We start from the raw sequence: 16,373 nt of genomic DNA, 5'->3' as shown, positions 1-16,373 counted from the left end.
CAGGGTGATGACTTCTCTATAGGCTGCCTCGTTATTATTTGAGAGTAGGCCAATCAATATACTCCATAAGCATCTCATTTGTTCCTATGCACCTCTCTTTTTCTCTTAACCAGGGCTTCAATATCTCTTGGAAAAACAAAGTTCCTTACACCTGTTATCTTTCCCTTTTATTCTGACAGACACGTACAAGCTTTGTAATCTCAAAATTTCACTTTTGAAGGCATCCCACTTACCTAGTACACCTTTGTCAGAAAACAGCCTGTCCCAATCCACACTTGCCAGATCATTTCTGATACCATCAAAATTGGCCTTTCTCCAATTCAGAATCTCAACCCGTGGGCCAGACCTATCTTTTTGCATATTTGCTTTGAAACCAATGGCATTGTGGTCACTAGATGCAAAGTATGTTGCAATGAGCGTCAGGAGGCGGACCCAAGTGCAGGACACAGGCACGGAGACTCGACATGGAGGCGGACTTGGACATGACTTGGATGCGGAGCCTGGACTCAGACTTGACTTGGACTCTGACTTGACTGGACACGAAGCCTTGACTGGGACTGGGACTCAGAGCCTGGACTGGACTCGGAGCCTTGGCTTAGACTGGGACTCGGGAGTCTTGGCTTGGACTGGGACTCGGAGCCTTGGCTTGGACTGGGACTCGGAGCCTGGACTTGGACTGGGACTCGGAGCCTGGACTTGGACTCGGACTCGACAAAACAAAACATGACAGACCACTCACATCCCGGCTCAGAGTAGCAGCAAAATGGTTGGCAACTCAGCTGGACACAAGATGACAAAAACAAACAATGACAGTCCATTTGTATCTGGGCTCGGAAGAGTGTCCCTTCTTCTTAGAGGCTCAGAGGATGGTCCCTTATTCTTGGTGGCCAGAGCTTGCATTACCACCTCGGCTATGGTAATGAATCAGCAGCGAGTAGATGTAAGCCGGAGTTTTTATGCTGCTGGTTCGAATGAGGATTAGGTGCCCTAATCAAGGAGCCAGGTAAAATATGGGGAAAAGGAAATTAACAGAAATAAGGAATCAACGGACTGGACCATGACAAAGTGTTCCCCTACACAAACTTCTGTCACCTGCCCTGTCTTATTCCCTAATAATAGATCCAGTATTTTATGCTATCTCATTGGGACTTCTACAAACTTTACTGAACACATCTGACAAATTTCATTCTATTTAGTCCGTTTACAGTACAGGATTCCAGGTCAGTATGTGAAAAGTTAAAAATCACCTATGATAACAACCTTATGTTCCTTCCAACAGCCTGCAATCTGTTTACAAATGTGTTCCTCTAAATCTCTTGGACTGTTGGGTAGTCTGTAATATAGTCCCATTAACGTGGTCATACATTTCTTATTTTTCAGTTCCACCCATAATGCCTCACTAGACGAGTTCTTCAATCTGTTCTGATGGAGCAGTGCCGTGACATTCTCCCTGACTATCAACACAACCCCTCCTCCTATAATCCCTCCCACTCTTTCACATTTAAAACTATGGAATCCTGGAATATTGAGCTGCCAGTCCTGTCCCTCCTGCAACCAAGTCTCACTAATGGCTAAAATTTCACAATTCCAGGTGTTGATCCAGGCCCTAAAATATAGTCGATGGCATGCTTTCTTTTCAATTGTGTTCATAATTTGTAAATTTATATAAGTATCAGAGTTCCTCCTGAGGAAAATTGCTAATGACACTAACGACAGTAAGAGCTAAAGGGAAAACTTGGTTCACAGAACTTGTGGCTGAGGATATGAACATTTCAGCTATCTCAAAATGATCTTCTTCGCAAAGAATTTGGCCCTCAGGTGCACTGTGATTAAAACCAGGTTTAAATAAGTCATGATTGTCCATCTAATTCTTTCAGTGAACAAATGACAATTACACCCTGAACAAGTTTAATTAAGACAATTAATCTGAATGACAGAATAAATAGACCAATTTGACAGTTCTCCCTCTGTACTCACTACTACCATTAGGCATGAGGTGCAGAAGCTTTGGGTCCCACGCCATCAAGTTCAGCAACAGTTCTACAACCATCAGGCTCCTGGACTGGCATGGATGGCTTAACTTGGCTCAGCTGAAGTAACTCCATGGCCAAGGAAACTTCGCTTCCCTTGACTCAGAGCTGAACAGACTCCACATCCCATGGACACACTTTGCTTCACTCACCTGAGAGGTGAACAGACTCCATGAGCTGTGGACACACTTTGCTTCACTCACCTGAGAACAGAGGTGCCTCCACAGCCTGTGGGGGCACTCTTTCTGGGAAAGCAGCTTATATTATTGGTATTTAATTTTTTTATGGCTTTAATTATTTGCAAGATTTGTCTTCTTTTGCTCACTGGATGTTTGTTGGTCTTTGCTATGTGTGTGTTTTCCTGGATTCTACTGTATTTCTTTATTTCCCTGTGGGTGCCTGTGAGAAAATGAATCTCAAGGTTGATATACAATCCTTGATAATAAATTCACTTCGAACATTGAGCTTTTCAGGAAATTTTAAAAAAACACATATCAACAATTTCTGACAATTTTGTTTCAACAAGATGAAAGATTGATCAGAATGAGCTTTATTTGTAACATGATGTTTATTTGTTACTGAGATACAGCATGGAGTAAGCCCTTCCCGCCCTTCGAGCTATGCCACCCAACATTTTCCCAATTTAATCCGAGCCTAATCACGCTACAATTTACAACAATCAATTAACCTACCAACCAGTACGTCTTAGGACTATGGAAAGAAGACAGTGCACCCAGAGGAAACCTACGCAGTCATGGGGAGAATGTGCAAACTCCTTACAGACACAGCAGGAATTGAACCCTGACCACAGATTGTTGGTACTGCCAAGTTTTGCCTTAACCACAATGCTAACGTGTCACCCTGCACAGCACAGACAGACTTATTTATTGAATGGCAGGGAAGATGACGGGCATTTAATCAAATGAAATCCCAGTGTTCAACTCACTGACAGATTTTCAGTGACAACGTCCAACACAGAGAAGTAATATTATCTCCATTTTACCAGCTCTGTGTGAAGAATTAAAATGGTTCATCTGAATTTTTAGTGAACTGTGTGTAACCCAGTGAAGAATGGCGTTGAGTTTAGTTGGCTGAAATTAGATAATTACCCTTTGTTGTTTCTTATAATTTTCATTGAGCTTAATATCAAATTGCATTCACCTCTTGCTAAGTCAATGTTTGTGTGCATTAGCTCCATAATGTACCCTCTCCACATCACTGATGATAAGCAATACACACAAAATGCTGGTGGAACACAGCAGGCCAGGCAGCATCTATAGGGAGAAGCACTGTCGACGTTTTGGGCCGAGACCCTTCGTCAGGACTAACTGAAAGGAAAGATAGTAAGAGATTTGAAAGTAGGAGGGGGAGGGGAAATGCAAAATGACAGGAGAAGACCGGAGGAGTAGGGTGAAGCTGAGAGCCGGAAAGGTGATTGGCAAAAGGGATACAGAGCTGGAGAAGGGAAAGGATCATGGGACGGGATGCCTAGGGAGAAAGAAAGAGGGAGGGGAGCACCAGAGGGAGATGGAGAACAGGCAGAGTGATGGGCAGAAAGAGAGAAGAAAAAGGGGGGGAGAAAACTAAATATATCAGGGATGGGGTAAGAAGGGGAGGAGGGGCATTAACGGAAGTTAGAGAAGTCAATGTTCTTGCCATCAGGTTGGAGGCTACCCAGCCAGTATATAAGGTGTTGTTCCTCCAACCTGAGTTTGGATTCATTTTGACAGTAGAGGAGGCCATGGACAGACATATCAGAATGGGAATGGGACATGGAATTAAAATGTGTGGCCACGGGGAGATCCTGCTTTCTCTGATGGACAGAGCGTAGGTGTTCAGCGAAACAGCGAAACACCTTATATACCGGCTGGGTAGCCTCCAACCTGATGGCATGAACATTGACTTCTCTAACTTCCGTTAATGCCCCTCCTCCCCTTCTTACTCCATCCCTGATATATTTTGCTTTTCTCCCCCCTCCTCTTTTTTCCCTCTTTCTGCCCATCACTCTGCCTGTTCTCCATCTCCCTCTGTTGCTCCCCTCCCCCTTTCTTTCTCCCTAGGCTTCCCGTCCCATGATCCTTTCCCTTCTCCAGCTCTGTATCCCTTTTGCCAATCACCTTTCCGGCTCTCAGCTTCACCCCACCCCTCCGGTCTTCTCCTATCATTTCGCATTTTCCCCTCCCCCTCCTACTTTCAAATCTCTTACTATCTTTCCTTTCAGTTAGTCCTGACGAAGGGTCTCGGCCCAAAACGTCGACAGTGCTTCTCCCTATAGATGCTGCCTGGCCTGCTGTGTTCCACCAGCATTTTGTGTGTGTTGCTTGAATTTCCAGCATCTGCAGATTTCCTCGTGTTCACTGATGATAACTCGCTTTAAATAAATATATACATGCATTAAGCAGTATGGTGTAAGTTGGAACTTTACATGTTCAGTCTTCATTCGGAGAATGTTTTGAACATATATGTCTGATCTGTTGTATTCATATTCATGATAAACTCTATTTTTAATTCATTACACACTTTAGTCATAAATGAACCAGCTCTAATTATAACATAATGTTCTGTTGTCCTCGATTATTCATTCACCGAAATACAGTCTGTTTCTTCTTCAGACTTTCTGAGACCACCTCTCTATCTTCTCCTCAAAACAATGCCTCCCTATTTCACACTTCCATCATCAGGCACTACTGTACCAAATTGGCATGGGTTCCCATTCAAAGCTAAAGGATATTTCAGTGCACAGACTGAATATAATCTCTGTACATGACTCAGTAGAATGAAAATACCTCAAGGCTCTGAAGGAAAAAACCATAAGTTGAAGGTCAACAGTCCATGGTGAGTCCGAAGGTAGAATCCTGAAGGTTGAAGACAGAAGGTAGCGGCCAGAGAGAGTTACAGGGGACTGTAACTCTGTGACAACCGTGGTCACCAGGGGCAGAGGTCTGTGCAAGCCTGAAAGTCAAGGTCCAAAGGTCAAACCAATAATTGGCTAGTCCTGATGTGAAGTCTGAAATTGGAGCCTGATGCCTTCAAGTCTGATACTCTGAGGACAAGGACTGGAGCTCCAGAGGTGGCCTGTCTATGTGTGAGTGGGAGGGTGGGTAAGAGGGGTGGCAACATGGGCTTGTTTTGCTCTTCTTGTCTTGTTTTGTTTTGTTGTTGTTATTGCTGCTGCTGTGTTGCTCTACAGTAGTGGTCGCCAACCCGTCGATCGCGATCGACTGGTCAATCTTTGAGACTTTCCCAGTAGATCCCAAAAAAAAAGAAAAATAAATACACAAATACTGTTGAGAGGTTGTTTCCGGGTTGCGGAGTTTTAGTTCCGTTCTTTCTGCCCAGTGCGCATGCGTGTAGCTCCCCCGCCACGCGCTGGTCCCCAACGCGAGGAAACAATATGAGTCAGCTGCACCTTTCCTCATTCCCTGTCGTGCCCACTGTTGAACTTGAACCCACATGAGGTCATTACCCAAGCGCATCAGGGATCACTGGTTGGCCTCTGGTAACTGGCTGCTTCGCGCGGCCGGCAAGAAGTGCCATTGCTACCAGCCTGGAGCGTGGACAGATGAGCACCGCCTCTAAACCTGTTTAGTACACCGAACGTTCGTGGGGAACCCAGTGCTAAAATATTTGCAGACGACCTAATTCGGGCTCAGGGTTCCGTAAGTATCAGAGCAGCTACCGCACTGCGATCTACTGAAACAAACTTTTGTTGGCCGATAGATCCTACAAGGGGGGCGGGCGGGCGCCCTGTCGCTCTCCTTGCTCGGTCGGTCGCTCTCTCCGGACTGCGACCGCCGCGGCCCTGGTACGGGAACAGACGCATCTGGCTAAGGCGGTGGGCGGGCAGGCGGGAGGCTGTCAAATGAGGCAATGAAGCCCTCAAAACTGCTTCGGTACCCTGAGTCCAAGCACCCTGCACTTAAATACAAACCCGCTGAGTTTTTTTCCAGCGTTAAAAACGTGAGCAAGCGTGACAGCAGGTAAGTGTTGAGAGCCACGTAAACTAAATTGCGGAATAGACCGGACATAAGGAACCTGCTTCGAGTATTGCTGTATTCCGGTCGTGTTTAACCACCCCACCTGCCCCCCGTCGGCCGGTCCACAAGAATATTGTCAATATTAAACCGGTCCGCGGTGCAAAAAAAAGATGGTGACCCCTGGTGTTTATACATTATTTCTACTTCCGGGTTGCGGGGTTTTAGATAGATAGATAGATAGATAGATACTTTATTCATCCCTATGGGGAAATTCAACATTTTTTCCAATGTCCCATACACTTGTTGTAGCAAAACTAATTACATACAATACTTAACTCAGTAAAAATATGATATGCATCTAAATCACTCTCTCAAAAAGCATTAATAATAGCTTTTAAAAAGTTCTTAAGTAGTTTACTTAAATACATTAAATACAATCAACCCCGGCACTTTAACATATCTTACTCCTGGCGGTTGAATTGTAAAGCCTAATGGCATTGGGGAGTATTGACCTCTTCATCGTGTCTGAGGAGCATTGCATCGATAGCAACCTGTCGCTGAAACTGCTTCTCTGTCTCTGGATGGTGCTATGTAGAGGATGTTCAGGGTTTTCCATAATTGACCGTAGCCTACTCAGCGCCCTTCGCTCAGCTACCGATGTTATACTCTCCAGTACTTTGCCCACGACAGAGCCCGCCTTCCTTACCAGCTTATTACTTCCGGTCTTTTCTGCCCCGGTGTGCATGCGTGTAACTAATCGATTTGGAGTCGATCTTGCCTTTCACTGAGGCCGAGGTAGGGGATCTTGGGCTTCAAAAGGTTGGTGACCACTACTCTACAGGACATAGAGGGCAGGCTATGTTTGCACTGGAATGTGTGGGGACACTTGTGGTCTGTCCCAAGCACACATTAGTGTATGCTGGTTGTTGACACAAAATACACATTTCACTGAGTGGATGTAGAGAGGATGTTTCCTATCACAAAACAAGAGAAGATCTGCAGCTGCTGGAAATCCTATTTTGGGAGAGTCAAAAACCAGAGGACGCGGCATCAGAATAGAGTGTTGTCCTTTAGAAATGGAGACAAGGAGGACTATCTTCAGCCAGAAATAGTGAATTTGTGGAATCCTTCACCACAGGCAGCTGTGGAGGCCAAGTCTTTATGTATACCTAACGCAGAGGTTGATAGATTCTTGTTTGGTCAGGCCGTGAAGGGGAATGGGGAGAAGACATGAGACTGGGGCTGAGAGGAAAACTGGAGCAGCCATAATGAAATTGCAAAGCAGACTCAATGGGCCAAGTGGCCTAATTCTGTTCTGATATCTTGTGGCCTTATGGCCTTAGTCATACTATTGCGAGAAGAGATGGCACAACAACACTTGCATCTCCTCCCACTCAGAAAAGGTTCCCCTTCTCTAATCTCAGTCTCATCCCTCGAATCCAATCAAAAACTTTTCACCAATTCCATTCACTGTCATCAGTGTATCTCCAACTACATACGCTTCAGACAGACAGACCGACATACTTTATTGATCCCGAGGGAAATTGGGTTTCATTTCAACCGCACCAAGAATAGTGAAGAAATATAGCAATATAAAACCATAAATAATTAAATAATAATAAGTTAATCATGCCAAGTGGAAATTAGTCCAGGACCAGCCTATTGGCTCAGGGTGTCTGACACTCCAAGGGAGAAGTTGTAAAGTTTGATGGCCACAAGTGGGAATGACTTCCTATGACGCTCAGTGTTGCATCTCGGTGGAATGAGTCTCTGGCTGAATGTACTCCTGTGCCTAACCAGTATATTATGGAGTGTATGGGAGTCATTGTCCAAGATGGCATGCAACTTGGACAGCATCCTCTTTTCAGACACCACCATCAGAGAGTCCAGTTCCACCCCCACAACATCACTGGCCTTACGAATGAGTTTGTTGATTCTATTGGTGTCTGCTACCCTCAGCCTGCTGCCCCAACACACAACAGCAAACATGATAGCACTGGCCACCACAGCCTCATAGGATGTCCTCAGCATCGTCCGGCAGATGTTAAAGGACCTTAGTCTCCTCAGGAAATAGAGACGGCTCTGACCCTTCTTGTAGATAGCCTCAGTGTTCTTTGACCAGTCCAGTTTATTGTCAATTCGTATCCCCAGGTATTTGTAATCCTCCACCATGTCCACACTGACCCCTTGGATGGAAACAGGGGTCACCGGTACCTTGGCCCTCCTCAGGTCCACCACCAGTTCCTTAGTCTTTTTCACATTAAGCTGCAGATGATTCTGCTCACACCATGTGACAAAGTTTCCCACCGTAGCCCTGTACTCCGCCTCATCTCCCTTGCTGATGCATCCAACTATGGCAGAGTCATCAGAAAACTTCTGAAGATGGCAAGACTCTGTGTTGTAGTTGAAGTCCGAGGTGTAAATGGTGAAGAGAAAGGGAGACAGGACAGTCCCCTGTGGAGTCCATGACACCAGGGAAGCATCCACCTGCATCACTGTCAACTTCTCACTCAGCAGAGCAAGGCGATGGTGTTGAACACACTGGAGAAGTCAAAAAATATGACCCTCACAGTGCTCGCCAGCTTGTCCAGGTGGGTGTAGACACGGTTCAGCAGGTAGACGATGGCATCCTCAACTCCTAGTCGGGGCTGGTAGGCGAACTGGAGGGGGTCTAAGTGTGGCCTAACCATAGGCCGGAGCTTCTCTAGAACAAGTCTCTCCAGGGTCTTCATGATGTGGGAGGTCAATGCCACCGGTCTGTAGTCATTGGAGCCACTGGGGAGAGGTGTCTGCGGTACAGGAAAGAGGCGTCTTCGGTACAGGAAGGAGACAGGACGTCTTCCACAGCACAGGAACCCTCTGGAGACTCAGGCTCAGGTTGAAGACATGGTGAAGTACTCCACATAGCTGGGGGGCACGGGCTTTGAGCACCCTGGGGCTGACACCATCCGGGCCTGCAGCCTTGCTTGGGTGGAGACGTTTCAGCTGTCTTCTCACCTGTTCAGCTGCGAAGCCCACTGTGGTGGTTTCAGGTGTGGGAGGGGTGTAGTCACGAGACCAGGGTGGGGGGCTGTGAAGAGGGGCAGGAGGGGAGAGTGGAGTATGTGTTGGTTGGGAGCCGACAACAGATGAATCATGTGGGGGATGGGCAGGGGCCTCTTTTTAGCGTTCAGGATGGCCTTAATGTCCTTTGTTACCCATGGCTTGTTATTTGAATAACAAAGGACAGTCCACACAGAAGTTGATGTAACCAGTGATGCACTCTGTGAGCCCATCAATGTCCTCTCCATGTGGCTCACAGAGGGCCTGCCAGTCTGTCGCCTCAAAACAATCCTGGAGTGCCTCATAAGCCTCCCCCGACCATTTCCTCACTGTCCTCCAGGTTGCAGGTTTACTCTTCACCAGAGACACGTAGTAGGGTTTGAGATGCACCAGGTGACCTTCCCAGTGGGGGGAGGGGAGAGGAGCTGTAAGCATCCTTAATGTTAGCATACATCAAGTCCAGGGTCTTCTCCCCTCTGGTTGTATAGCTCACATACTGCGTGAAGTTGGGCAGTGTTCTAGCCATGGTAACATGGTTGAAGTCACCCGAGATGGCAATGAGGGCACTCGGGTGCTGGGTTTGTAGTCTGGCTATGACGGTGTGAATGATGTTACACGCTGACGTCGGGTTGGCAGAGGGAGGGATGTACACAACAACCACAATTGCATGTGAGATTTCCCTTGGCAAATAATGTGGCGGGAGTCCAATAGCAAAAAATACAATATCTGGGCTACAAATACGTTCCTTGATCGTAATATGACCAGGACTGCACCATCTGTCGTTAACCAGAACAGCAAGCCCCCTCCTTTATGCTTACCGCTGTCAGTGCAATTCCGATCGGCCCGAACGGTCTGGGAGCCCTCTATGGAATCGTTTTGGTCGGGTATGTCCTCGTGCAGCCACGTTTCAGTAAAACACATAACACTGCTCTCCCGAAAAGTCCTCTGACTCCTGGCTAGCGCTGCCAACTTGTCTATTTTATTACCCAGCGATCTCACATTGTCCATAATGAGAGAGGGGAAACACGGCTTATAACTCCTCTTCTCCATAAGTCTCTAATAAGGCCATTAGTGTATCTCCAAGTACATATGCTTCCATCAGTGTATCTCCAAGTACATACACTTTCATCAGTGTACCTCCAATTATATTATCTTTCATCAGTGTACTGTATCTCCAGTTAAATACAATTTCATCAGTCTATCGCCAAATACATACACTTTCATCACTGTAACTCCAATTACATCCACTTTCATCAGAGTAATTCCAATTAAATACACTTTTATCATTGCATCTCCAATTACATTCATTTTTATCAGTGTATCTCCAGTTAAATACAATTACATGAATCTATCGCCAAATACATACACTTTCATCAGTGTATCTCCAATTACATCCACTTTCATCAGAGTAATTCCAATTAAGTACACTTTCATCAGTGGATTTCCAATTACATTCACTTTCATCAGTGTATCTCCAGTTAAATACAATTACATCAATCTATCACCAAATACATACACTCTCATCAGTGTATCTCCAATTAAGTTCACTTTCATCAGTGTACCCACAACTAAACACACTTTCATCAGTGTAACTCCAATTACATTCACTTCCAGCAGTGTAACTCCAATTACATGCACTTTCACCAGTGTAAATCTAATTACATCCACTTTCATTGGTGTATTACCAACTACATACACTTTCATCAGTGTGTCTGCCATTACATCCACTTTCATCATTGCATCAATCTATCATCAAATAGATACACTTCTAATGCCCTTCCCTTGGACAACATCAGTGGTGTGGAGTGGGGACACTTGCAGCTTGGGCAACTGCTGGTCTTCCATAACAAAAAACCTTGCCTAGGCTTGTGCCCTGGAAACTTTCCAAGGTGCAAATCCATGGTCTATCGAGACTAACGGAGGCCTACATACTACACACACATACACTTCCATCAGTGTGTAACGTGCTGTAAGGTTTCACTGATAATGTACTGGTTTCTCTGAAGCAGCAATGTCTGGGTTATGACTAGAGATAACGGGGTTTGGAATGCTGTTGTTCTTTCTTGTGAGTCTGGAAGAGAGATTTTCGCATCTTTTGCCAGGAAGAGATGAGGAGAGAAGACGCGAATGGAGAGAGTTGGTAGACTGCCAGATGGAGTGGACTTGGAACGACGGTCTGAAGGGCAGTGAACTCCAACATTGTGCAATAGACCGTTTCATAAGATTGGGCCTTTTTTCTTTTTTTTCATTTTCTTTACTAACCATATAGTTAAAGTAAGAATTATAAAGCTTAATCTCTTAATTGCATATTGTGTATTGTTTGTTATTCCGGGGTACTGATTTGTAACAGGGGACACATCGCGTAGCATCCACCCAAACGAGATTTCTTAAGTTTGGCCAGGCCGGGGGTTATCACCCCCTATATTAAGCCACTAGCCGAAGTGAGAGTTACAAGTGTATCTCCAATTACATCCACTTTCATCAGTGTATTTCCAATTACATGCACTTTCATCAGTGTACATCCAATTAAATGCACCGTAATCAGTGTACCCACAACTAAACACACTTTCATCAGTGTATCTGCAAGTACATCCACTTTCATCATTGCATCTCCAATTACATTCATTTTTATCAGTGAATTTTCTGTTAAATACAATTACATCAATCTATCGCCAAATACATACACTTTCATCAGTGTATCTCCAATTACATACACATTCATAAATGTATCTCTAATTACATACACTTTCATTAGTGTGCATCCAATTAAATATACTTTCATCAGTGTAGCTCCAACTAAAAACAGTTTCATCGGTGTAACTCATATTTCATTCACTTCCATAAGTGTAACTCCACTTATATACACTTTCATCAGTGTACCAATTACATACATTTTATTCCATGTACCTCCAATTACATACACTTTCATTAGGAGCTGAGAGGTAACGTTGCAGCTATATAGGACCCTGGTCAGACCCCACTTGGAGTACTGTGCTCAGTTCTGATCACTTCACTACAGGAAGGATGTGGAAGCTATAGAAAAGGTGCAGAGGAGATTTACAAGGATGTTACCTGGATTGGGGTGCATGTCTTATGAGAATAGGTTGAGTGAACTCAGCCTTTTCTCCTTGGAGTGATGGAGGATGAGAGGTGACCTGATAGAGGTGTATAAGACGATGAAAGGCATTGATCGTGTGGATAGTCAGAGACTTTTTCCCAGGGCTGAAATGGTTGCCACAAGAGGACACAGGTTTAAGGTGCTGGGAAGGAGGTACAGAGGAGATATCGGGGTATGCTTTTTACTCAGAGAGTGGTGAGTGCATGGAATGGGCTGCTGGCAACGGTGGTGGAGGCGGAAACGATAGGGTCTTTTAAGAGACTTTTAGATAGGTACATGGAGCTTAGTAAAATAGAGGGCTATAGGTAATCCTAGTAATTTCTAAGGTGGGGACATGTTCGGCAGAACTTTGTGGGCCGAAGGGCCTGTATTGTGCTGTAGGTTTCTATGTTTCGATGTATCTCCAATTACATTGACTTTCATCAGTGTAACTCCAATTAAATATACTTTCATCAGTGTACATCCAATTAAATAAGCTTTCATCAGTGTACCCACAACTAAACACACTTTCATCAGAGTAACTCCAATGAACCACTCTTTCATCAGTGTAAATCTAATTATATCCACTTTCAACAGTGTATCTCCAATTACATACACTTTCATCAGTGTACATCCAATTAAATACGCTTTCATCAGTGTACCCACAACTAAACACACTTTCATCAGTGTAACCCCAATCACATACACTTTCATCAGTGTACCTCCAATGAAACACTTTCATCAGTGTCCCTTCAATGAAGCACTCTTTCATCAGTGTAAATCTAATTACATCCACTTTCATCAGTGTATATCCAATTAAGTACACTTTCATCAGAGTATCTCTAACTAAACACATTTTCATCAATGCAACTCCAATTACATTCACTTCCATCAGTGTAACTCCAATTGCATGCACTTTCATTTGTGTATCTCCAATAACCTGCACTTTCTTCAGCGTACCTCTAATTACATACACCTTCATCAGTGTATCTCGAATTACATCCACTTTCATCAGTGTATCTTCAATTATATACTCTTTTATCATTGTATCTCCAATTACATACACTTTCATCAGTGTACCTCCAATCTACATTTTCATCAGTGTACTTTCAATTACATCCACTTTCATAATGCTTGATTGGCGTAGAGCATGGCGCTCGGGGTTGCTTCCAATGCTGGGAGAGACCATCGCTTTGCACTGTACAGCTACCACCTGCCTCAAGGTGGGCAGCCCCCAGCCAATAAGGTGCTGTCCCACCACAGTCAGTCTTCCTCATTGGGTGCATGGGGATAATGGATTATTGCACAAAGAGTTGACTGTAACTACTGCACCAGACAAGAAAGAAAACAAATCAAATTAAATGCTTTTATTTTGCATCTGTATTTACTAAGGAAACTGGCATGGAGTCAATGGAAATAAGGCAAACAAGTAGTGAGGTCATGGAACCTATACAGATTGAAGAGGAGGAGGTGCTTGCTGTCTTGAGGCAAATCAGAGTAGATAAATCCCCAGGACCTGACAGGGTATTCCCTCGGACTTTGAAGGAGACTAGTTTTGAAATTGCAGGGGCCCTGGCAGATATATTTAAAATGTCGGTATCTATGGGTGTGGTGCCAGAGTATTGGAGGATAGCTCATGTTGTTCCGTTGTTTAAAAAAGGCTCTAAAAGTAATTCGGGAAATTATAGGCCAGTAAGTTTGACGTCGGTAGTAGGTAAATTATTGGAAGGTGTACTAAGAAATAGGATCTACAAGTATTTGGATAGACAGGGACTTATTAGGGAGAGTCAACATGGCTTTGTGTGTGGTTCTACTCCTATTACGGCCTATCACTAACTCCTACTTTCAGATGAAGTCACAGTACAAGATCTCATGGCGACATCCACAGTCTAAACACTGGCACCAACTAGACGTGATCATCACCAGGTGCTCTTTCATCAACTCTGTACTAATCACATGCTCATACCACAGTGCAGACTGCGATACGGATCATGCTTTACTATGCTGCAAGATCAAACTACGTCCAAAGAAAATCCACCACTCCAAACAAACTGGAAAACCTCGCATCAACACAACAGAGATGAAACAGTTAGAAAAGGTTGCCCAGTTTGCCAAGTCAGTACAGGGTGCTATGACTACCTCCTCACAAGGAGATACTGCAACAGAACAATGGTCATACCTTCACGACACCATCCACGAATCAGCATTCTCTGTCTGTGGAAGAAAGACCACAAAGAACAGTGACTGGTTTGAGGCAAAGTCCAACATCATGACTCCTGTCATCGAAGCCAAGCATGCAGCTCTCAGAGTACAAGCGAACACTCCAGGCACTTCGAGCTGCTAGAAGCAAAGTGCAACAGACTGCAAGGCAGTGCACAAATGAGTACTGGCTCCAGCTCAGTGAGGACATTCGGACAGCAGCTCTAACAGGCAACATCAGATTGATGTATGATGGTATCAAGAAGGCCCTTGGCCCATTGCAGAGCAAGACAGCACCCCTGAAGTCATCCAGCAGTGAAATAATCACTGATAAAAGCAAGCAGATGGAACGCTACGCTGGGTAGACTCCAAAATCGTCACTTTGTACAAGAACAAGGGTGATAGGAGTGACTGCAACAACTACAGGGGTATCTCCCTCCTGAGTATTGTCGGCAAAGTCTTTGCTCACGTAACTCTGGCACATCTACAAACTCTGGCAGAATGGGTCTACCCTGAGTCCCAATGTGGTCTTCGCGCAAGGAGGTCAACTGTCGACATGATTTTCTCACTCCGTCAACTCCAGGAGAAGTGCAGGGAACAACAGAAACTATGTCACTTTCATCGACTTGACCAAGGCATTCGACCTTGTCAGCAGGGATGGGCTCTTTCAGATTCTCCTCAAGATCAGCTGTCCCCCGAAACTCCAAAGTATCATCAAGTCATTCCATGATGACATGAGGGCTACTGTTCAGTACAATGGCAGCTCATCAGAACCCTTCGCTATTCGTAGTGGAGTCAAACAAGGATGCGTGTTGGCCCCAACATTATTCAGCATGTTCTTCTCTCTGCTATTGAAGCATGCGTTTGGGACATCAACAGAAGGCATCTACATGCACACCAGGTCTGATGGGCGGTTGTTCAACCCTGCACGCCTGAGAGGAAGAAAATGGTGCAAAAGATCTTAATACATGACATGCTCTTTGCCAATGACGCTGCTCTAACCTCGCACACCAAACAGCAACTACAAACTCTCATGGACCTCTTCTCTAAGGCATGCAAGGATTTTAGGCTTACCATCAGCCTAAAGAAAACAAACATCCTTGCCCAGAACATAGAGGAGACACCAGTCATTACCATCGACAATTACTATCTAGAAGTGGTCCACGAGTTCACAGACTTGTGGTCGACCATTAGCTACACTCTCTCCCTCGATGCTGAAATCAATAGGTGTATCAGCAAAGCAACATCGATCCTTGTTCGACTCTCCTTGCGGGTCTGGGAGAATCCAAAACTCGCTACAAAGACCATGACTACCTTGTACAATGCATGCGTTATCAGCACCCTCCTGCATGGTAGCGAGACTTGGACCATCTACTCTCAGCAGGAGGAGAAACTCAATAATTTTCACCTGAACAGCCTTCGCCGCATCCTCGGCATCACCTGGAGAGACAAAGTCCCAAACTCTGAGGTCCTCCCCCGCGCTGGACTTCCCACAATGTTGACACTTTTAAGACAGTGCAGACTGCTCTGGCTGGGCCAGGTCCGTCCTATGAAGGATGGTAGACATCCTCTACAGAGAACTAGCAGCAGGCAAGAGGAACTTGCCTCACTTCACTTCAACCAGCCAGTGAACCAGCTTCACTTCAAGGATCTCTGCAAGCGCGACATGAAAGCCTTAAAAATCAACACAGAGTGCTGGGAGGATACAGCAGATGACCGCAACAAATGGCGAGGTACTCTTCAGCAACACCTACAGCAAGGTGAAAGAGTAATCCTGAGTCAGTTTGAGGAGTGGAGAGCTAATCGGAGAGCACAGTGGACAGTGGACAACAATTCCACGATGCCCTACACATGCAGCAACTGTGGCGGAGCCTGTTATTGGAGATCCACTAATGAAAGTGTGTTTAATTGGAGGTACACTGATGAAAGTGTATTTAATTGGAGAATGCAATTATCAGCCTATATATAAAAAATTAAGGAAGATATAACAAGATCCTAATTCCTTTTGTTAGTCTCAGTTCAAGGATT

Source organism: Hemitrygon akajei, chromosome 26 (genome assembly GCF_048418815.1).
Source record: "Hemitrygon akajei chromosome 26, sHemAka1.3, whole genome shotgun sequence".
Taxonomy (NCBI): Eukaryota; Metazoa; Chordata; class Chondrichthyes; order Myliobatiformes; family Dasyatidae; genus Hemitrygon; species Hemitrygon akajei.
Note: the sequence above shows the minus strand (reverse complement) of the source record.